This window comes from Rhinolophus sinicus, chromosome 1 (genome assembly GCF_057876585.1).
Source record: "Rhinolophus sinicus isolate RSI-liver-muscle chromosome 1, RSI-T2T, whole genome shotgun sequence".
Lineage (NCBI taxonomy): Eukaryota > Metazoa > Chordata > Mammalia > Chiroptera > Rhinolophidae > Rhinolophus > Rhinolophus sinicus.
This window is the reverse complement of record NC_142501.1, coordinates 31,756,806-31,780,816: the sequence shown is the minus strand read 5'-3', so window position 1 is coordinate 31,780,816 and position 24,011 is coordinate 31,756,806. Positions and strand designations below refer to the sequence as shown.

The 24,011-nt window shown below is 36.1% G+C and overlaps 1 protein-coding gene across 11 annotated transcripts in view; it reads left to right on the top strand.

The window, feature by feature from the left end:
• Window positions 1-24,011, top strand: part of EPS8 (EGFR pathway substrate 8, signaling adaptor) — a 166,466-nt gene that overhangs the window by 65,269 nt on the left and 77,186 nt on the right. For 8 of the 11 annotated variants that reach the window (XM_074325979.2, XM_019744787.3, XM_074325977.2 and 5 more), the window contains one exon: window positions 12,900-12,989. The exons of 1 other annotated variant lie outside the window; for it this stretch is intronic. The gene's annotated coding sequence lies outside the window, so the exon portion shown is untranslated. Of the gene's footprint in view, window positions 1-5,081; window positions 5,207-12,899; window positions 12,990-24,011 lie in introns of those variants that run through there. 2 more of the 11 variants (XM_088798149.1, XM_074325978.2) reach the window with 2 other exon arrangements.

The window sequence follows — 24,011 nt, the reverse complement described above, 5'->3', positions numbered from 1 at the left end:
TGATTTAATTTTTCAAGGCTGCTTGCTCAGTATTAGATTGTTAAAGTATATATATACATATATATTAAATATATATATAATTCTTTGCAGTATTTCAGTAGATACATGCTTTGAAATTAAACGGGCATTTCTTTTGATTTTTTTTTTTTTATAAGATAGTATCTTATCAACATTCATTTTCTGTATTTGCTGATTTGCCCCCTCCCCCCTTTCTTCATCCCTCGCTTCCTTCCTAGTGCTATAACACATTATTATACTTAGGAGAGGTTAAGTCTCATTATCACATAATATAATAATTTCCTGACTGTATTGCAGAGTTAAGGTAAAAGTGTTCCGAGGAGGATTGGTACTTATATATGAAATGCCTTTCTCTTTCCAAATGACACGTAAGAATCCAGAAGCACGCAGGATTGTAATAAGCTAAAATAGACCAATCACTTTTTTTAGAGTTTAACTTTTTGTTGAAAGCACAGCTTTTGGGGATGATGTTATGTTTAAAAAAATGCTCAAAGGCATATTTTGTCGGTTCTTTTGATATGCATTCATCGAGCCAATTATGTGGAATTCTAGTTAGCACTATCTGAGTCAGGTAAAATGAAGAAATTCTAAGTGAAATCTTTATAATGATGAAAAATATTGATACTATGTGCCAAAAGCTTCCATTTTCCCTGTCTCTTAGAAATTCTTTGTACCTATTGTGTTTCAGCAGAGTCTGTATTTAAATGGAAATTTTCAGCAGTAATTGGAGGTTCTATCAAAAGTGATCATTTATGAGGTGAATTTACAGATGTCCTCATAGCAACTATAAATTTCTCCTCATTTATCATTAGGTTTCCTGATTATTTGATAATTTAATTTTTCTGAAAATTTACCATTTTGTATTGAAAAGAGTAAAACTACCAATTACTATGTTTTAGCCAAAATCTAATTAAGTAGATTTTCTCCTTTTAAATTTGAAGTAGGAAAGCCTTCGAGAATATTAGATCTGAATGAGATCTTACAAATTTGTCTCATTGATATCATTTTACAGGTGAGGTAATGGAGGCTGCAGGTTAAGTTACTTGCTCAAGGTTACAGAGCTATTAGGTGGCAGACGTGGTGCATAAAAACAAGCCTTCGGTTTCCTACGTAGTGCTGAGGTCTTTACACTTTACATGTCCTTGATTATGGGACATAAATAGAAATGAGAAATCACTTTTTTTCCACCATCGTCTTCAAAATTTTGTTGACTTTTTGATTGACATTGCCAAATAAGATTGTAACATATCAGAACTATACAGTGATTCTTAGATTGAAAACAACATTTAAAGTTCATAATCAAGTATATTTATGTGGTGTTTAGGTGTTAGTATATACCTAAACTTTGCCAATTTAAGGCAAAATTACCATTATGTTCATTTACATACTGTTACATCGTTTTGCAGTTCATCTTTGTCAAATCAGTATTTCCCTCAATTTTAAGAGATGTGATATATAGATGATGAATTACAGAATTGTACACCTGAAACCTATGTAACTTTACTAACAATTGTCACCCCAATAAACTTTAATTTAAAAAAAAAAGAGAGACTCAAGCCATCTGTAGTCTTTAAGATTTAATTATGATTTCACTCTTCCACTCTGTAGGAAAAATCAATAATATTGGCCCTGCTATTTTTATTTATTCATCCCAAGAAGTGCCCATTTGTATGTTTTTTATTTTCTACTTTTAGTCTGGTTTCTATGACCAAACAATAGCGTCAAACCCATAGTGACTCACGTAATCTTTTTTATATGAACAAATTAGTTCTTCCTGTCATTCACATGCCATGCATGTTTGCCCTTTTGAACACTAGAATATGTTAGTAGCTAGACACAATTCTCCCAAAATAGGAGTTATGTTGCATCTCCTATTCTTCTCCAGATAAGTTGTTAAAGCATTTGGTTGTCATTCTACCCAAACGAATTTAGCTGGCTTAGCTTGTATGTAATTGAGGTTTGGCAATATGTAGTTTAGAGTTTCTCCTAGAAACCTCTTTTAGATTCTGTCTTGTTAGTAGCACATTAATTTCTTACTCCTATTTAAAAAAAAAAAAAAAGATTCTATAGTTAGATAGAGAAGAAGGGTTGGTTTAGAGATGACAAAGCAGATAGTGAATCTTAGCAGAGGAAGGAATGATAGACAAATGAGGAACTGAGTTTGAAGTGTACAGGAAGTGAAAGTGAAGTTCTGCTTATATTTCCAAGATGAATAGATTGTGACACTGCTGCTCCATTCTGCTTGGCTGTCCTAACAATTTACGTGAATGACTTTATGTCATTTTGGATCCGATTGTCTTTGTTGGTAGGTTTTGCTACAGCCTGTCTCGTTTGCCCTGGTTACTTTGTGGTTAGAAAGTGTGGAATGTAGAGCAAAGTTACTAGTAGAGATGTGTGTGTGTGTGTGTGTGTGTGCTTCCTTCAGTAATTATGGAAAAATGTACAGTAATCAAATCTATAATGTTCCAAATATGAAATATTTCTTAGGCCAATTTCTGTTAACTGCCCCACCTTAGAAGGGTGAGGGAATAAATACATACCCATGAACTTTGTTTAGATTTGTCCCATGTCCTTTGTGTACAGAGTGTGCATATGAATGATTATGGTTTTAATCCATGCAGGTTTTTTTTTGAGTATTCTGGATAATGATTAGTCATATATCAGCATGTACCAGATTAGTCTTTTATAAAACTGTCATTAACATCTTTAACAATGATTCAGAACCAAAAGGTATATCAGAATTCTGTTACTTTAACAGCAGGGTGTTAAACATACCTGTTAACTTAGGAAAGTGACTTAGAAGAATAAATGGGCCTATTTGCAAACAGCAACACTTTTGGCATTTAGCAGACTCACAGGTTTAAGAGATATCTTCAAAATGACAGGTATTGGAATTGGGATACCCTCTAACATTTCTTTCAGTTCATTGAAATGTTGGGTTGGAATTTTGTGGTTATATTTTTTCATTCTGAAAAAGGCTTTCCCTTCTGCTACTGATCTTCTCACCAAAGAGATTATATTAGTATTTTCTGCTGTTCTCTCCATTAGTTTTAAGACTATTATTTTTCTCTTCTCACTTCCTTGCTAATGCTGCCCCATATCCTGCTAGTTTTTTCCCTGATGCTCTTCTGTCAAGGCAGTCTGGGTTCCCCATCACAGACTGTGAATGGAAATTAGTATACAGGAAGATTATTAGAAAGTGCTCTGGGGATCAACCCCTGTGAAAGGAAGGGAAGGAAGGAACCAGTATTGGGCAGAGGGGAAGTTAGGCTGCTATGCCATCTTAATGGAGATCTGTCCCTATGGGGAGCTTTAGAGCTGGAATGCCTTTGCACCGTTGTCTCTAGTTGGGAGCAGGGACCAAAGCTTTATATTCTCCGTGTCAGCCCCTCTTTGGAAGTGGGCTGCCCTCGGAAGGAAGCATGAACTTGTGTGAGGAGACACTTCAGCCACGGCCATTCTCAAGAGAGCTGATAGTTGAGGGCTGTTTGCTGGCAGCACTATAGCAACTGGGCAATAAAACCCTCAGTTCTGAAAAGGGGATCTTGGTGGCCCTTGGAGATCATAGTTTCCACTCCAGCTTTTCTGTAAGGGTACTGGAGTTGGTTCAGAATGGCCGGGGGGTGGGTCAGAATTCCCAGGACTGGGGAGTTGCCTAGCAGTGTTCAGAATCTTGCGAGATGAGACAGAAGAAAAGTTGGCTCTGCCAGATAACTGAGCGTTGGCATTGATTATTGCTTTTCTAAATACGTTTTTAAACTTCTGTCTACCTGATGAAAGCTCTGGGTATTCTTTTCAGAGAAATATGCATATCTTTAAGTATATAAATTGTTTGGTTTTTGTAAAACCAGTTTTTTCAGTTTCCTGTTCTGTATAAGGTTCTCCCCCCTCCCCATGCTCTATCTCTTTAATAATTATGCTTTTTGGGGGGCATCTTCATATTGGAAAAAAATAGTTGAGCACTAAAGTTTCTTTCTGGTCTACCTGTTAATGCTCAATCACAGTAAATCATTTTCCCTACACAGTTTGTAATTTCTCAGTTATAAACTCATCTTCAGGGCGATTGCTTTTGTTTTGTTTTGGTTTTTCTAGCTTGTAGAAATCCCATGTGGCCTTGTTTATGGAGTGTTCCTTTAAAGTTGTTTTATGTTTATTTATTTCAGATACTCCAGGGATATCACTAGCCCAGGACTCAATTTATCTTAATTTCTTAGCTTGGATATTCTTGTATAAATAAGATTCAAACTTCAACACTGTTGTGACACAGGCTTAGGGTTTTAACATTTCCCTTGCTCTCTCACCCAGATTCTCAGAGACAAGCTCCCTCTCAGTACCTTCATTATACCTGGTACCCCCAAGACCCTTCTTCTGGCCCTACATGGGCATTAGGGCTGCTACATACAGTTGTGCAGGTTGTGTACTGGGTTGAAGAAAACCAGGACCAGAACTCTAGCCTAACTCTGCTCTCTTGAGAGAGCACTTTGTTCTGATGTCTTCTCCTTGAGGGGGCATCTCTTTACCAAGTTCTATTAGCCATAAGCGCTGAAGAGACTCCCGTGATCATTCCGGGCAGCCAAAATTGGCAGTATTTGCTGTTGTGTGGCTATCGGTTCTAGCTTTGGATTTGTGCCAGGGGGTTTTCTTATTGTAAGTAATGTAATGTATATGATTTTAAAATTTAGTTACACTCTTTTTTTTAAAATCTTTTCTGTGTGTTTATAGTGGCAATTTTTCTTTATTAGCTTACTTGGCCATATTGCTGTATCTGGAATTCCCACAAGTTGCTTATTAACCTCTATTGCTCGGATTGCCTCTCTTTAAAAAGGGGGAGTAATAATAGTGTCTATCTGTATAGTGTTAGTTTGGAGCTCACAGTAAGCTCTCAATCAGTGTTAGCCATCATTTGCACCATTTGAAGCTTTATTTTACCATCCTAGGGAAAAGCTGGAAATGTAGTAGTGGCTGTGTTTACTTACTTAACAAGAAGAGGAAGTCTTAGTCAACGCCCTAGAGAAACCAAAGGAGAAACTTTGTTCAGTGTAGTAAGCTGCTAAAACTGAGGCTTCTAGTCCCACCCTGTCTGTTGATACGCCAAAGGTCACTTGGCACCAAGAGTGAACTGAGAGAAATTCCTCAGTATTGCCCTGGAGGATTGCTTAGAAGAGTTTTGCCTGGACTGTGTGGGAAGGTAAGTTTCAGTTTATGGAATATTTTCTTCGCTAAGGAGGGCTCTCAAAGGCATAATTATTATAGAGGGTATTTGTAGACCTTGAAACATCTAGTAATACTTTTAGTCCCCATAAAACCCTTGCACAATCTTTTAAATTCCCATTTGGTATTCCAAGTGGATTCTGAACTTGGTGAAATTGGTACCACAGGTTCCACAGGGTCCTGCCTCTTGACTCCTGGCTTCTTGCTTATGGAGATGGGGATTTAAAGAATTTCCTTCCCTTAGGTCATGGTGTTTAAGAGAATAATTTTCTCCGAGATATTATAGCTAAGAAGAAATCTGTTGACTGTTAACAGTTCGGAAAGCAAAGACATACCAAGCTTTCATAAAATTATTTTTAACTTAATCTGATATGCAAAATACTGTGATTATCCTATAAATATTAACTGCTTTGGATTGTTTATACAATGTTAGTTGTACTGTGAAAATTTGCTTATTAACCAAGTTCAGCTTTCTGAGGTTGTTATTGGCTTTGAGTCCATAGACTTAACACTGCCAAATTTCTGTGTAAACATTTTTCTTGGGACCTAAAATGTAGTGAATATGTGTATTTAAAGTTTTTTTTAAAATACATGTATATTGATGGAACTTGTAAACATTTAAATAGTCAATTAATGGAAGTTTTTAAAGAACAACTCTTTCAAAAAATCCAATTTTATAATTGTGTTTTAAATATAAAATTTGAGCTGAATGACAAATATATGTAATTCTTAGTATATAGAGATTACTTTTATAGCACTTATCGATTTATTTGTTATATTTAATTTCATTCAGGAAGAATCTTTTTGTTATTATTCTGTTACTAGTAATTAGGTGCGAAGCTAGGTTTATACGATTTGAAAACAAGAGCTAAGAATAATATATCACAATATACTAGGTGGAGAACAAAAGTAAGTAACTGATTACATCACTATTATGGTGCTGGGAAGTATAATGCATTCTTGAGTTCAAAGGTCATCGTTAAGGCTGGAGTAGGTGAACCTTTCTTGAAAATGTTGATTTTCCTGTGTCTGTTATTTATTAAGACTTTGTACTCCATAAGGAGAATTACCAGTTTACGCAATTTTTAACTACCCGTACAAACATCATATGCAGTTTTTGGGTACACAGACGGTGTCTTGAGATGTTTATGGCCTGTTTAGTATTACTTTGGTGAGCTGTACAGGCCAAATTCCAAGGCAAATGTTAGTATCATGTTGAGTATAAATCCCTTATATATTCTGGGAATGGTATGCAAGATATTTTGTCCTTTGACGTACTGATTCTCACTAACAGAAGGATATCCCAGCACCTACTGAACCTGACATGTTTAAAAGAAGATTCTGTTTCTCAGCAGCTGCCATGTTTCCCCGTAAATAAGACCTAACCGGAAAATAAGCCCTAGCATGATTTTTCAGGATGACATCCCCTGAACATAAGCCCTAATGTGTCTTATGGAGCAAAAATTAATATAAGACCTGGTCTTATTTTCAGGGAAACACGGCAGACTTAGAAACAGTTTCTTCAGTTTAAGTAAATTGAATATGAGAGGAATGGGCAACATGTTTAGACACATTTTCTGTGTAAATAATTCTGAAGTTATGTAGAGAAGTCTCCTTTTTAGTTTGTTTTTCAGTGAAATCATGTCATTAGTCATCAAGGGACCTATGAAGTTTACTTCAGGGAACGACCTTGGGAATAAAAATTAGTTCATTATACTTTAGAATTTAAAATAATAGTTTAATTGAATAGTGTAAAAATTTTGTGCAGATGATATAATGAAGTAGATTATCATATAGTCTTTTGATATTTACCCTATAGGATAGTTCTAATTTATTAAGCAATTAAGTATTCTTTTTTAAAAGATTTTTTTATTAAAAGTATAGCTAACAAGCAATATTATTTTAGTTTCACGTGTACTCCATAGTTATTCTACATTTATATACCTAAAGAAATAATCACCAGGATAAGTTCAGCAACCATCTGACACTGTATTGTGCTATCACAATATTATTGACTCCATTCCCTATGCTGTACATTATATCCCCATGACTTACTTATTTCATACCTGGAAATTTGGATCTCTTATTCCCCTTCAACTTTTCTCCCCTTTTTAATATTTCAATTACAGTTGACATTCAGTATTATTTTTTATTAATTTCAGGTGTACAGCATAGTGATTAGACATTTATATAATTTAAGTGATCCCCCTGATTAATCTAGTATGTATCTGGCACTAGTTATTACCCTATCGTTGATTATGTTCCCTAGGCTTTACTTTATATCCTGATGACTGTTTTGTACTTCTTCATATCCTTCACCTTTTCCACTCTGCCCCCAACCCCCTCCCCAACAATCTAGTACCCATCTGACCCCATACATAGTGATTACAATATTATTGACTATATCCCTTATGTTATATACTACGTCCCCATAACTTCTTTGTAACAACCAATTTGTACTTCTTATTCCCTTCCCCTTTTTTTTACCCATACCCCAACCTCCCTCCCATCGGGAAACCATCAAAACATTTTCTATATCTATTAGTTTGTTTTTGTTTTGTTTATTTTGTTCTTTACATTCCGCATATAATCGGAGTCACATTGCATCTGTCTTTCTCTGTCTGACACTCCACTCAGCAGAATACCTTACAGGACCATCCATGTCACGGTAGATGGCAGGAATCCATTCGCTTCCATGGCCAAGCAATAATCCATTGTATATACGTGCTACCTCCTCTTTATCCATTCTTCCATCGACAGACACCCAGGCTGCCTCCATCTCTTGGCCATCGTAAACAATGCTACAATGAACATATGGATGTACACGTCCCCTTGAAGTAATGTTTTGGGTTTCTTCGAATAAATACTCAAAAGGAGGATTACTGTGTCCTTCTTTGCCTCTTGGTAAAGCCTTTGTTTTAAAGTCTACTTTGTCTGGTTTAAGTATGGCTACACTAGCTTTTTGTTTTGTTTTGTTTTTTTCATTTTCATTTTCATGAAATATCTTTTTCCATCTCTTTACTTTCTTTTTATATGTGTCTTTCAATCTGAAGTGAGTCTCTTCTAGGCAGCATATGTAAGGTTTTTGTTTTCTTATCCACTCAGCCCTCCTATGTCTTGTGACTGGAACATTTAATCCATTTACATTGAAAGTAATTGTCGAAACATATATAGTTATTGCCAATTAATTTTCATATTTTTGAGCTTTCTTTTTTTCCCCCCCCATCTTAGAGAAGTCCCTCTAACATTTCTTGTAATAGTGGTTTGGTGGTGATGAACTCCTTAGCTTTTCCTTGTCTGGGAAGCTTTTTATCTGTCCTTCGATTCTAAATGATAGCTTTGCTGGGTCAAGTAATCTTGGTTGTAGGTCCTTGCTTTTCATTACATTGACTATTTTGTGCCAATCCCTTCTGGCCTGCAAAGTTTCTGTTGAGAAATCAGTTGACAATCTTAAGGGAGCTCCCTTGTAAGTTACTAGTTGCCTTCCTATTGTTGCTTTTAGGATTCTCCCTTTGTCTTTAACCTTTGCCCTTTTAATTATAATGTGTCTTGGTTTAGGCCTGTTTGAGTTCATATTGTTTGGGACTCTGTGCTTCCTGTACTTGATATCTATTTCCTTCACCAGCTTAGGAAAGTTTTCAGTCATTATTTCTTCAAGTAGGTTCTCAGTCTCTTGCTTTCTCTCTTCTCCTTCAAGTACCCCTGTGATGCGAATTTTGTTACGCTTGATGTTGTCCCAGAGATCTCTTAAGCTATCCCCATTTTTTTAGACTTTTTGTTTCCTGCTCTGATTGGGTGTTTTCTGCTATCTTGTCTTCCAAATCATGGATTCAAGCCTCTGCTTTATCTAGTCTCCTGGTGATTCCTTCTTGTGCATTCTTCATTTCAGTTATTGTGTTCTTTACTTCTCACTGGTTCTTTTCTATGTCCTTTTTTTATGCTTGCTTTTTCTTTGCTGAAGTTTTCACTGAGTTCCTTGAGCATCCTTGTAACTATTGGTTTGAACTCTGTATCTGGTAGGTTGCTTGCCTCCATTTTGTTTAGTTCTTCTTCTGGAGTTTTCTCCTGTTTTTTTCATTTGGGATCTATTTCTTTGTTTCTTCATTTTGGCTTCCTCCCTGTGTTTGTTTCTATGTATTATGTAGATCTGCTATGTTTCTTAGTCTTGACCAGGTGGCCTTATATAGTAGGTGCCCTGTGAGACCTGGCATAGTCTCCCTGGTCACATGCTCCAGGTGCTCCAGGAGTGTCCCTTGTGTGAGTTGTGTATGCCCTCCTGTTATAGTTGACTGTTGATTGCTATTGACACATCAGTAGGTGGAATAGGCCCTCACGCTGCTTGGCTGTGGGGTTTGGCCACGTCCACAGCTTACAGGCTACTGTGCGGGGGGCTTACCCCATTGAGTGGGATTTGCCCCAGCAGGCTCTGGTTCCTGTTGAGTCTGCCCTTTGTGTGTGCTTCTTATGGGGCTAATAAGTGGGTGCTCTGGTGTGGTCTGAAGCCAATCTCTAAATATGTTGGTTCTGGGATCTCTTTGGAGGGGCTCCGGTGCAGGCCCACATCACTCACTGCTTGTGACCTTTCGGGGATTACCTGGTAGGAGCTACAAAGTGATCTATGGTTTTTTGCTGCCTGTGCTAAACCTGGACGCACATGGGTGAGGCCTCACTGGGTACTGAGGATGGCTGCCACCAGTGCTGGGCCTGTGGTAGCTCTGCAAAAAGCCAGGACACTCTGAGGCCTGCTGCCATCTTCCAGCTCCCTTAAAGTTCAGCTACGGATAAAGGCTTGTGTGGTATGCAAGTTGGGTGAGGCAGAGTCTCAGGGAGTCACTAGAATGGGAAGTGTTGTGGTGACCAGGTTAATGTACATTCTGGTTTGGTTCCAGTGCTGAGCCTGGAGCTACTCATCAAAAATCTCAGAGCATGCTGAGGCCAGTCGCTGCTCACCTGCGGACCGTGGACTGTGATAGTTTTCCAAGAAAGAATGCAATGTGAACAGAGCTGGCTGTTCACTGAGAATGTGCCTCCAGTGTTTGGGGAGTTGGGTAGGGCAAGGTTCCAATGAGTTAGAAGGGTGGAGCAGCGGAGCACACCAAACCAAATCAGATTTAGATTTTGCCATGTGGGGGAGGGCTCAACACGGAAAAGATGGTGCCTGCTAGCTGGCTGCACTGGAGAAGGACCCCACACAGGGAAAATAGCAACTGTCCTCCAGCTCTTGCTCCGAAGCCACACACTTCTGTCTGCCCCTGTCCGCTGTATGCCTCCAAAGCCCCACAAGTCACCTTCCCTCCACCAGACTTCAGGGTGTGTGCCTGGGAGTGAGAGAGTCTATGCTAGGTCCATTTAAGTGGATGTCTGGTTTTCCCGCAGCCTTCTGTCCCACCTGGATGGTCAGAATCCCAGCTGTTTTTCACAGCCTGATGTTGTAGGGGCTTCTTTTCCGGGTACCAGTACTCTGGTCTGGGGAACATGGTGTGGGCTCTGGGGTCCCTTGCTCCTCTTGGGGGGAACCCATTGGCCAAGATCCCTCCTGATTCTCAACTACCACATGGAGGTTTGGGGCCAGCCCATTTCACATCTTTGCCTTTCGTACCAGTCTTCAGGTGGCTTCTTTATATCTGTAGTTATAAAACTTCTGTTCAGCCAGACTTTAAGTGATTCTTCTGGTTGATTTTTCTATGATTTAGTTATAATTTTAATGTGTTCATGGAAGGAAGCAGTGACAATGTTTATCTACTCCGCCATCTTGGTTCTCCCCAATAATTAAGTATTCTTTAAATTTTTAAATTTATTTTATTGTTCGGTTTGTGTATATGTTTCTAATTGTTTAATTTGATATGTAAGCACTTAAAAATGGACTTTTAAACTATATGAAAAAATATACTTTTTACTTTAGTTAAGTCTTGTGTCATTTGTATACAGAATCTTGTGTATAAAATATATTAACTAGTTTTGGGAATTTGATTAGAAGAAACACGGTAGTTTTAATTCTCAATATATTTTTTAAAATTCTGAAGCACATTGAGAAATGTTATCTTTCTGTATTGGTAATATAAAATCTGAGCTGAAATATTATGTGTGATTCTTAAGCTTTCTATACAAATCATATGAACATTTGTCCAAGAAGGCTTTGCTTTTAGGAATATTGATATATGGTTTCTTGAGTATTTAAAAATACATTGTGTTAGATATTTAGATGTAATTTAGAACCATATTATTTAATTTTATATGATCCTAATAATCAGATTTAAATATCTGACAATATTATTATTACTATTAAGTTGCATGGCATTCTTTGTTTTCTTTTGTTGTTTCTAAAAAAAAAAGTTTCCCCTCATTTTGCAGGAAACTTTTCTTTATTCCACTATTTTATACAATTTACCAGACCAGATGATACAGTTAGTATCCATTAAGTAGAGCTCGTGAATATCAATCTTGGACACAAAGCCTGGGGTTGTAGTTAGGAAATGCCTTCCTGCTGTTCTTGCCTCTCATTTCAAAGACTCTGAATCTAGTCTCTTACTTTATTCAAAGCCCAGATTTGTGAAAGCCAATTGGACTCTCTTCTGCTCATTCATAACTGTTGTTGCACTCTTCTAGATAAAAATTTTCAGTGGCTTTCCCATTTCCCATCATATAAAATTAAAAATCTGGTATGTAACTTAACATGTATAGTCATGTATCTTAATTTATGGCCTTAGCTTCTTGATCTTTATGCTTTACACCTCCCAGTTCCTGCCTCTTTCCTCAAATCACTTTAGAAAGTCTCTGCCTCATATCCAAAATTTACCTCATCCTAAAGGTCTACTAATAACCCCCATTAAATTTCTTCTAGTTCCCTCTTCCAACATTGAAAGTAATCTATTATGCACTTTCTGCATTTTCTTAAGGTGTTTCCTATTCTACCCTGTGTTGCAGTTGTTTTTACATGTGTTATAATATTTTACACCTCCTATATAATATTGACTGACTTTAAGTGAGCCACTCAGTTAAGTGTCTATCTCTTACTATGATGCTCATTATACATATTGGATTACTGAATAAATGGAATGACATGACAGTGAGTTATTGACTGCCAGACATTTTACTGTTCCATTGGCATGGACATTCCAACTGAACAAGTATAGCATGTCTGTCTGAATCAGAGCTGTTCCCAGCAGGGAAAGCTGAAGAAAAAATAAAAGTGCAGTTAAGAAATCTTTTAGATTATGTTTAGTAGCTTAATACTGACAAGGAAAGAACAAGGTTTTCTAGGTAAAGGCTTTCTGCTGAATAAGAAATTGAAGAGTAATACAGGTATTTTAAGTAGTGACTACAGTTCTGATTCAGAGAACATTTTGCATAAATTCGTAGTCTGCTATCACACTTGTTTTAAAAATGAGGATTTGTTCCTACATTATTGATATTAGGGAACAAATTGAGTGTAATGTAAATTTAACATTTCTCATGTGTGATTTTATCTAAAGAGTAAAATTATAAAATTATGTTATCTAATAGAAAAAGTAGGTGAACAAAATTAACTTCACCTAGCTAAACTGAGACACATAGGAATACCTAAAATGTACATGCACAGACCTCAGATTTCTTCCAGCTACCTCATTTCATTGTATATTATAAGCCACAACCATCCATATATCAGTTTATAACTTTCTGTTCTATTTCAGATAACCCTTCTTCCACCATTTCACAATAACTCACAAGGTGCAACCCTTTGGACAGCTAATTCCACAAGCAAATTTCAGGTCTTTTTCAAGGTAAGGTGCCTCATTTATTGTAGTTTTTATTTGTTTTTTAACTATTTAACATATGTAAAACTGTGCTGTGGTCTTTATTAGATTCTTCTATTCTTTATGGCCATTTCCCCCATAAGCCCATAAGTGGTTTTAATGACGTGAGTTTTCATAGGCTCATGATTTTTAGGAAGGCATGCATTGCATTATAACAGAGCAGATCATACTAATTGATAACATACAGCATGTGAACTGATAGTTCTCTCTCTCTCTCTCTCTCTCTCTCTCTCTCTCTCTCTCTCTCTCTTTCTCTCTCTCTCTCTCTCTGTTTTTCATTTCCACCCTTCCTCTTCCCTCTTTTCTAATTGTGAAGAACACTAAATAGTGCCCAGATGGAGGAATACAGTGCCACAGAGCAGAATGCCAAAAAAAACCTTGTTTAACCTGTGTTAAAAAATAGGGGGGGCATAGATTTACCAGTGGAAGTAAATAGGCTCAAAAGCAAATAGAGATGAAGAAGTTAATATAAAAGGCCAGTGGCCCCCAGATAGATAGATAGATAGATAGATAGATAGATAGATAGATAGATAGATGATAGATAGATAGATATAGGTATATAAATATCTTACCCATAAATAATACTAATTATATTTGACATTTTTGTTGCTCAAAAATTGTGCTAGGTACTATGATAAGTGCTTGACATGGATTATGCCATGTCCTCTTCACAAAACATTATCAAGTAAGTGTTATTACTGTCTTTATTTTACAGACGAGGAAAAAGGCTTACTGGGATTAATTAACTTGCCCAAGGTCAATAACTCATAAATATAAATGACAGAGCCTGTTCTTGAAATGTCTGATTTCTGAGTCATAGATCTTAGTGGTCTCTTAGAGTACTTTGTAGATTGTAAATAAATAACTTCCACATGTGTTATTTCCTCCGCACTTAACTTAGTCTTGTTGGTGTCACAAACTGTTTTAACCCCTGTGATAGATGAAGAGACAAAGGCACCCACGCTAAGAAATACAAAGATGGTTAGAGACAGAGCAATAACAGAAACTAATTCTGACACCTAATTTAGAGTTTTTTCTGTTGGGATTATATATAAAAATGGAAAAAAAATTGGACAGTTAGCAGTAAGGAGGGGAACTGAATTAAGGAAGAGAAGAAATGATTGTGTTGGAAGTTGGGGACAAAAATATGAATTTACAACATTATGTCAGAATTGAGAGGAGGGAGCCTAATGGAGAATAGGCAGTAGAGGACCTCTAACTGTGGGACATGAAGCCTAATTAGATTCTTAGAAAGGAACTCAGACTTGCACCAGTTTCAGTGCAGGAATATGGTAAGAGAAATCTGCGGATGTGAGCGTCAATTGGCTGTGAATCCTGATTTGTAGTTGGCTCAGAAAAACAAAATCAGGAAAAAGAGAGGTAACACTAGAGGAAGCCTTCAAAAGGCTTTATTTGTACTTGATATACTTTTTAAAGCATATCATGTATCTCTTTTTCTTTAGGTAGTCAGTTACCTCACAGGCCTTACTGATGAATAAGTGTTTAATCAGTGTTTGTTAAACTGGAATTTTGATAAGTCATAGGATAAGTAATAGTGGAATTAATGAGAATGTATGAACTTAAAGCAGGGGGTGAGCAAGTATGGTGAGTGGGCTGTTTTTTTCCTACAAGCCAAGAACTTTTTAAATATTTTTAGTAGGTTATTAAAAACAAAAAATGAAATGAAGAATAACAACAGAGATAATATGTGCCCATCAAACCGCCAATGTTCACAACCTGGCCCTTTACAGAAAGTTTTTCAACCCCTGACCTGAAGTATACTCCATGAAACAAAGTCAGACTCGTTCTCTTTTAGGAAATTAAATTAGGTAATGGAATCTGGTATTATATTAGAGGGCTACATGTTTAAACATGTACCTTTCCCCGCTACATGTAGGAAGGAAGTGATATTTATTTAGTATGATATTTTACTAGGGACTTTGTGTACTTCATATTTATTTCTCATACTCTTGAAAGATTATAACTACCTTTCAAATAAGGAAAGTAGGCTCCTCGAGGCATAGTAAGCCTGTGGTTTCACAGTTAATAAATAGTGGGATTCATGTTTGTCTGGGTCTCCTAGATAAGAGAATGGAGAAAATTTGTGTGTAAAAATTGAGTTATCGACTATTCAAAATTCTGACTTGAAAATATCTAAATAGATATAAGATGTGGACATTTGTAATAACTTTAGCTAGTATCTAATATAAACAAAACATTTAAATTTTATATCCGAAAAAATATGATTGGTTGGAGAACTGTGTAATTTTATTATGAAATTTGCATATGAAGGAAAGTCTTTGGATAAACTACATTTAGAGTTATAAAGAAAATGTGAAGGAAAAAAATTGAAATCTCATATTAAAAACTTCATGGTCACCTAAAAGAAAGATGAGACTTGAAATGCCTAATAGAAAAGCGTATTCTGCATCAATAGAAAGTACAGCACTTTATTTTTTAAAAGCAGATATTAAACAAATATTGGCCTACATGTCTAATTGTAAAGTTTTATGAAGAAGATTTCAGACTGCTGTGAAAACATGTAATTAGGGATCTAATATAGGTTAGTGGGTCAGGGTAAGACTTCTCCAGAGGGGTCATTTAAGCTGAGATAATAAGAGTTAGGCAGTGAAAGACAAAGAGGATAATTATTCCAGACAGAGCGTGATAGGCCTTGAGGATGGAAAGAGCTTGGCATGTTCAAACGAATATCAAAGAAGGCCATATGTATCTCCTAATATCTCTGAGGGCAGGAATTATATCTGTCTTGTTCATCATTGTATATCCAGCTTCGTATATATGGTACCTGCTGGCACATAGAAAACCCTCAGCAAGATTTATTGAATGCATAAATAGTGAGTGGACATTTCGATCAGCAATTTCATGGTATAATTATGAGTACAGGGATTGCCTGGATGAAGGCTACTACCCTCCTTTCCAAAGCCTACCTAATTACATGAAGCTACTCAGATTGTTGGTAATCCCAGGTTACCCTAGGGCACTTGCAGCCCAACTTTCCCAAACCTTGACTGCTGTCAAGCTTTGGAGCTTGACCTGGAGACATTGTACACAGAAAAGTCAAGAAAAAGGAATTTGGACTGTTTCAATTGGATATGATTCTGAGAAGGAAGAGTGAATTTGCATTATTACAATGTCAGGAATAAATCTGTCATAGAATGACTATATCCACGTTTCTAAAAATAACCAGTTGATGGGCAGGGCGTTCTGTACTAAAACACATGATCCCAGATTCTCTGGGTGATTGCCGGGTGACCAAATAACACATGAAAATCAGGCTTAGAAGTTTAATTAAGATGTTAAATACTCAAATACTTCTATTTGTACAGCTTATTTCTTCATAATTAAATTTAAATTTCTAAATTAAGATAATTTCATTTACAGGTTTGAGTGCATTGGGGAATTTATAGAAAGATAATGGGGAGAGGGTTGCATATTTCCCAAGTGTGTGAAATAAAGTTGTGGTAGACATGGGAGGACTGTCTTACAAGATACTTACCATAAATTGGAGTTGAAATGCAGGTTACAATAATGAAGAACTGAGAGAACTTTAGATAGGAAGGCAAATGGAAATTGGAGACCAAAGGAAAGAAAATGTTTCAAGGTTCTTTTTTTTTTTTAAAGATCTAATTGGCCCTATTAAACGATTCATGAATTGGGCAGCATCCCATCTAACAACTAGAAGGGAGCTCCCTCAAGGTTATTCTTGAACCTTAATCTTTGAGTTTAAAAAAATAATAGCCAATAAGTTGTAAAACAACACATGTACAATTGATTATACAATGATTTAACAATGACACTTGTGTATGCTTTACTTAAGCATAAACGTCAGTGAATTTTAGTTTAATGCTATCAGATTGTTGGAGGTTTAATGTGAAGTTTGAGGAATTTCTAAATGTCATAAATTGATATCCTTACAGTACTGGCTAGCATATGAATTAAGTGTTTGCTAAGAACTGTTTTGTTTTGATCAGTGAGAAAAAAAAAGATATCCCATTCCCCCTGCAGATAATACAAGGTTTTCAAAGGGAGTGTTGGGAGGGGAATTGGTGGTACTATTATGTGTAAAACTCTTAGTTGTTTTTTTTTTTTTTAATGGATTCTTTTTTAACCATTTTCTTTTTAAAGAAAATATCGAACTGAATTAGATATTGCCAATGTTAGTTGGCTCATTTCCAGGAACAGAGGATATTCTAACTATTGCAGTTAAACATTGATTTGTCATAAGACATAGAGTTAATGATAAGTTTTTAAATGAAAGTTACAGACATGTTTCTTAAGCCTCGTGAGTCTTAACAACTTTGTTGATATCATTTTGTAATTCTTATTGATATTTGTTATGGAACTTAATAATGGACTAATTAATTATAAAAGCCAAATATAAATCTTTTCTTCTCATATCACCTTAAACATCTGACCCTTGAAACCATCTTATTGAATATATGTATATTCTGTGTGTGTGTGTGTGTGTGTGTGTGTGTGTGTGTGTGTGTTTGATCTCTTAGGAATATTAATGCATTTTACTTTGTTTAGTGTATGTTTTCCTCAAAACTTGTGTGCATATTAGATTGTTTAACATCTCAAATAAGAAGTGAAAAATGCAGAGGAATTTAAAAAAATTCTTTGAGCCATTTCATTAGTTCTTTCATATGATCCTTTTGTAAAGGAACATATCCCAAATTATTTTATCTTTTAAAGTAATTTTATACATACATTTTCTTGTTTTATGCCCTCAGTATGCTGTGAGATTAGTGTGTAGGGGTGGAAGATGGGGCCTTACTCCATTTGACTAATGAAAAAATTAAGGACCAGTGAGAAATGACATTTGCAAGAGGCACTGCCAGATAATGTTAGACCTTCACCCAAAATCAAGAAATGGTAAAAACTGGACCAGTGCTCTTTTCTTTTTTCAAAACACAGTTTAATTTATTGCTTTCGTGAATTAGGAATTGTGTCTCTTGAACTTTATTAAAGTGGAGTGTATGATAATCTAGTTCAAATTAAAATATATATGTATACATGTGTGCATATGCATATATGCACACAAAGGATTATAAAGATAGTTTTAATTTGTGTGTGTGTATTTGCTATGGAAATTCTTTATGTCTCTGGTACATTATAGAGACAGCTGCAATAAGATCTAGCCTTCACTTTCCAGACCAGGCAGCTGCACCTGATGCACTTGCAGACATTCAGTAATTTATTCATTTTTTAAATTATTTTTATTATTGTGGTAAAATATGCATAACGTAAAATTTACCATTTTAATCTTCTGTAAGTGTACAGTTCAGTGGCATTAAGAACATTCACTTTGTTGTACACCCATCCCAACCATCCATCTTTAGAACTTTTACATCTTCACAAACTGAAGCTCCATGCCCAGTAAAAAATAACTGCCCATTCCCTCTTCCCCTGCCCCTGGCATTCACCATTCTACTTTCTAGCTCTGTGAATTTCACTATTCTAAGTAGTCATACAGTGGAATCTATAGTATTTGTTCTTTTGTGACTGACTTATTTCACTTAGCATAACGTCTTCAAGCTTCAACCATGTTGTAACCTGTATCAGAATTTCCTGTCTTTTAAAGGTTGACTAATACATTGTATGTTTACACGACATTTTGCTTATCCATTTTTCCACCAATAGACACTTGGGATGCTTCTACGTTGTGGCTGTTGTGAATAATGCTAATAACAACATGGGTATACAAATATCTGTTTGAGTCCCCATTTTCAGTTCTTTTGGGTATACATGTATACCCAGAAGTGGAATTACTGGAACACTGGTAATTTTATATTCAATTTTTTTTGGAGGAACTGCCATACTATTAAAAGAATGGCCGCACCATTAAAAGAATGTTTTAAATGAAAAACAAATAAAAAACAACCTTAAATTCTCTTAGTCTCTGGAATTTTAGAATGACCTTTTCTAAAGTAGGATGACTATAGCTGGATTTCTGTATAGACTGGATTTCTTACGTAACTAATAACTCAAAAAATGTGTGCTATGTCCTTAAATTAGCTAAACTATCTTCATGTTTCTCTTGGAGAACTCAGGAGTTTGAAGAAATTATGGGAGTACCATAGGTGAGTCTTAGTTTTCTCAAAAAATTATGTAGAGCAGAATACAATTGGGAAGAGTCCCATAGCAACAAAAGAAACAGATAAAATTATCTAAAAATCTGTTAACTATGCTTCCTAATCTCATCTGCCCTCCAAAATACCCCTATAGTTATTTCATTAAAAATTAGTAATATGGCTATTACTTGGTTTACCATTTCTGTAAAGATTAGGTCCAAATTACTTTATATACTGTACTAGCCACCTCACAATCTGACATCAGGCTTTTCTTTGTCACATCATCTTTTTATGTACCCATGTTGCAGCCACAACAAATATCTCACTATTCCCTGAAACTGATGTCCTTCCATGTACCATGCTTTGCACATCTGCAAAGCTCTCTCACGCCATTACATGTACTGATTGACACACCCCTCTGTGTCTTTCAAGACCTGGTTCTACAGTCTTCACCTATGGGAACCCTACCAACAGCTGCCCCAGGTTGATGCTTTCATAGTACATTGTTCAGATCACAGTAGAATTTACTAAATTGCATTGTAATCATCTCTGCATATCTGTCTCACTAAACTGAAGGATCCTGGGGGAGACAAACCATGTTGTTTGTTATATGCCCTCGTGGGAAGCAAAACACCTGGTAGATGTAGAGAAAAAGTACTGAATGAATTTCTTATGTGGTTTTGCTAGCCATGTAGGGCATTTGCCTCTACTAAATAATCATTCCATTTTATAAGCTGGAATTATTTTCATAATTTCAGTAATTATTGATAACTGGATATATTTTATCATAAGCAAAAGTATCAAATAGGCAAATTTTTTCTTCAGTAGATTGGTACTGCTCCATTTCGATGCAAATCTCTTACATTTCTGGCCACACTGACTTCATAGGTGTTCTTACCTTATCCTAGATTACTCCTATCTTGGATAAAAGTATCTGATAATTCACATTTAAATGTTAATGACATAATATATTATGCCTACTAGAGGTGTTTGTAGTTTAAAAGTGGTTACTGGGGATGGAAATGCTTAATTTCAAATGAATGAATTAATTTCCAGTGAATTTATTCACTGTGTTGTTTGAGTAAGCGATACACTTCAGGAAGCAGGATGATTCTGTCTTGGCCTAAAACCACACTGGGCAGGCAGGCTTCCAAGAGCACCTCTGAGCCTTCAGCACCTCCAGAGTGCTGTTAACCCTGGCAATACTATGTTTCCTGAGGCTGCTGCTTTAAGGGCTCTACCTTTCTGGGGTAAATTTGCCCTTCTTCCACTGCTGATATCAAAGTGCTTATTCTGCCTCATTAGCGAGCTAGGAATTTCTTTTTCAAATATTTAGAACTAGAAATATGCATTCATTTAATATTTAAACTAGTTTGCTATGATCAGTAATAGATATGAGTGGACCGTTATTAGCTGACTTGACATTTTAAAGGATGGTCTTTCTACGGAAAGCAAAATACTGCACGAGTCATATGTTTGAAATCTTTCCAGCCTAGATTACTCAAGAGGAAACAAACAGCAAGATTTTGTTTAATTGCTTGTTATTTTGCAGAAGGAAATGTTCTGTGTATTTTTCTCCCCCGAGGCCTGTGTCCAAGGCAGTATCATTTTGGTGTTTTATAGTTCTTTGAGATGTTTCCAGTGTTTTAGAACTAAAAACAAGTGAGACTGACATACACGTATCTGGACAGTGGAATGTTTCAAAGCTTATCTAAGTAATTGTTCTTCTTCTAGATTAAAGGTCTGGTATTATTTGTATACAAATTCTATTGATATATTAGTCACATTTATAAACTAATGTATGAGAAGGACATACATAAATTTTGGCACAGATTTTATAAATGTGAAATGTTTATACATGTATACATATGTGTAATTTATATGTGTGTGTCTCTGTGTGCTTGAGTATAAGTTTTAGCAAGCATGCTAATGAGGGGGTTGGGAATCACAAGCAGACATACCACAGAAACTGAGAGTTTGGGCTCTTTCATTGTCTACCTGGGTTTGAGGCTTTACCATACTCACTGTATGATACTGTGAAAGGATTGTTCTGTGTCAGTTTCTTCATCTGTAAAATAGAGATAATAATAGTACCTACCTCTGAGAGGAATTGTGATTATCAATTGAATTAATGGGTGCCAAGAATGTTTAAGAATGTTTGGCATATCTAAGCACTTAATAAGTCTTATTTACTGTTTTTGTAAATTATTATTAAATATTGGCCACACAGTTGATTCAGAGAGCAAAAAAGAAATATCTTGGAAAAAAAAGTAAAAGTTTTGAAGCCAAAGACATTAATTAATTTTTGCAGATTAAAATCATAAAATTGTTTCTTTGTCATTAAGAGATTATGGTATAAAGAGGGATATGTATAAATCGTCAATGTTTTATAATATTCCTTGGATTACCTATTTTTGACTGTATTTAAAGTTTTCTCTTTCATGACTAGCTAATATATGTTTATGGAATGGTCTCCACTTTGACCCTGGTAGGCTTTGAGAAATATATCTTTTGTCCATTTTGTGTTAAATTTCAATTTTGTCTAATCAGTGTTTGAAAGAATTGGCACTTGTATAGATTTCCTTCCAAGAAAAACATTGGGTGTTTCAGGAAGTGGTCTTGGTGAGTCAGAGGATAATACTTTTTCCTCTGAGTCAGATCTGAACCTTCTTGATATAAATAAGCATACTTTCACCAAAAGTTCTGCTTTTCAGATCAGATATTAAAACCATTATTGATAACATACCATACCAACAGCAATACTTTCACTCAGGGGTCCTATCTAACTATAAGTGTAGAAATTCTGCTAAGTGAATTAATTCTACCTCTAAATTAGTTGCTATTTTGCATCAATTTTGCTTCAGATAGGAGTCATTTGTGTCAGGTGGTAATTTGCATCAATCTTAGAGGAAATTTATATTGGTAACAATATCCATCCACTTGGGTCACTAAAATTCTGTGAACTTCCTTTAGAACACACATATAAAATTCTCTAAAAACTGTAGTACAGGAATTATTTTACAAAACACTGTACTAGTTGCCAAACCCTGGAGCTGTCAGAGCTGTCAGAGCTCCAGGGTTTGGCAACTAGTACAGTGTTTTGTAAAATAGGACACAATGGAATAAATCATAGTGGTTCTTCATAGCACATTAAAAAATACTAAACATGATAAATAATTGCCAAATGACTAGATGTTGTTAATGTTAAGTGTTCCAGGAAACACTTTAAAAAAGAGGTGGGAATTGAGTAATTGATAGATGGCAGGTATAAAGTTGCTAGTGGGGAGGGTATATATAGGGTAAGAGCAGAGGCCTGCATGTAGGTGAGTCATAAAGGAACTGATAGATATAGATGCAGATAGTAAATCTTTACTGATTTATGTGCTTTTGAATATAATCCTCCTAACAATCTTAATCTCATTTTTATAGATTAGTAGAGTCAGGATTTACATTCAGGGCTGCCCATCTCCATAGTATGTTCTTTTTATTATTCCACAATAAAAGCATTGGGATATACTCAGTAAGTTTTGTTTCCAGTAGCTCTGAAAAAACACCCCAAAAGCATTTTCCTTCATGGCAGAAATATTGTTAATTTTTTTTTTTTTTTTTTTTTTTTTTTTTAAAGGGCTAAGAACATGGTTTTTGGATGCTAGGAAATTTGCCTCATGGGCAAGCTTGCTCTCCCCTCCTCTTAGGGAACAGCAAATAGGACTGTCTGTTTTTGAAGAGTAGTTTATTGTCATTTGAGCCTTTTTAAGGTTCACAAGGGCAGTTGAAGATGTTTAGGGGTCATTTGTGGGTAGTGATGATCCGGGCTGTGGATCCTTTGCCCACTTACATTAGTAGATTGATAGCTGGTTTTCTTTTTTATCTTAACACGTTGCATACGGATCACGAGAATCTTCACGAGGGATTTAAACCCCGCCATATGCAACGTGTTAAGAATTTGGCCCTTGGTTGGAATCTTTGATTTTTCTGGCTTGGCACATGCAGTCATTAAAAGAGTATGCACTTTATTTCCTCCTGTTTCCTTCACAGCAGGGAAGCAACCACTTCCCCATGCCTCTTGGCAAAATTGACCTTTCTTGAGGTGACAACAGTGGCAGTGGAGATCAAGCACCACTCTTGTAAACACTGTGTCTCATATCTCATAAAATTCAAACACTTCTTTCCTAGAAAAATTTGCATTTTAGCATCGTAGAATGAAATAGCTTCAGTTCTTAGAACAGCAGGGAAATGCATCTTTTTCTTCTCAGCTACCTACTTGGAGTGTGTTACTGTGTGCTGCAATGTGCTAGTCCCATGGATTCTTAGCAGGTAAATTGTGGAAGGGAAGGGAAGGGAAAGAAGGGAAGGGAAAAGAGAGAGAGAGAGAGAGAGAGAGAGAGAGAGAGAGAGAGAGAGAGAGAGAATTCTTAAGTCACCACAAGCTTTATTAGTAGCCAGGCTTGGAGTTTATGAGGGTAACTTATAGCCAGTCCTCAAAGGTACTTAAGTGACTTTCACTCCCCACAAATGAGGAAATAGGATACCTTTCTCCCATGCTCTGTTCTGTCAGGTGGTGGGTGCATATAGGTAAATTTATATGACAGGAAGCAGGTCACTGAGCTAACATGCTGGCCTTTGTCACTGAGCTAATGCACCGCACTTTGGAGCTGCAAAAAACTCTTGGAGATAACCTACTTTCCAGCCTTATCAGTACTAACTGGGGACCCATTAGTTTGAATGACATGTCCAAGGGCACAGAGTTAGGAATAGTATTGGCAAAACAAGGAATAAATAGTATTGACTTTGGCATTCAGTGTTCCTTCCAAACTAACAACAAACCTAAGTCAATTTGACAAGTCCAGGAATGATGTTTCTTCCACACTCAAGTGGATGGGTTATGGTAGGA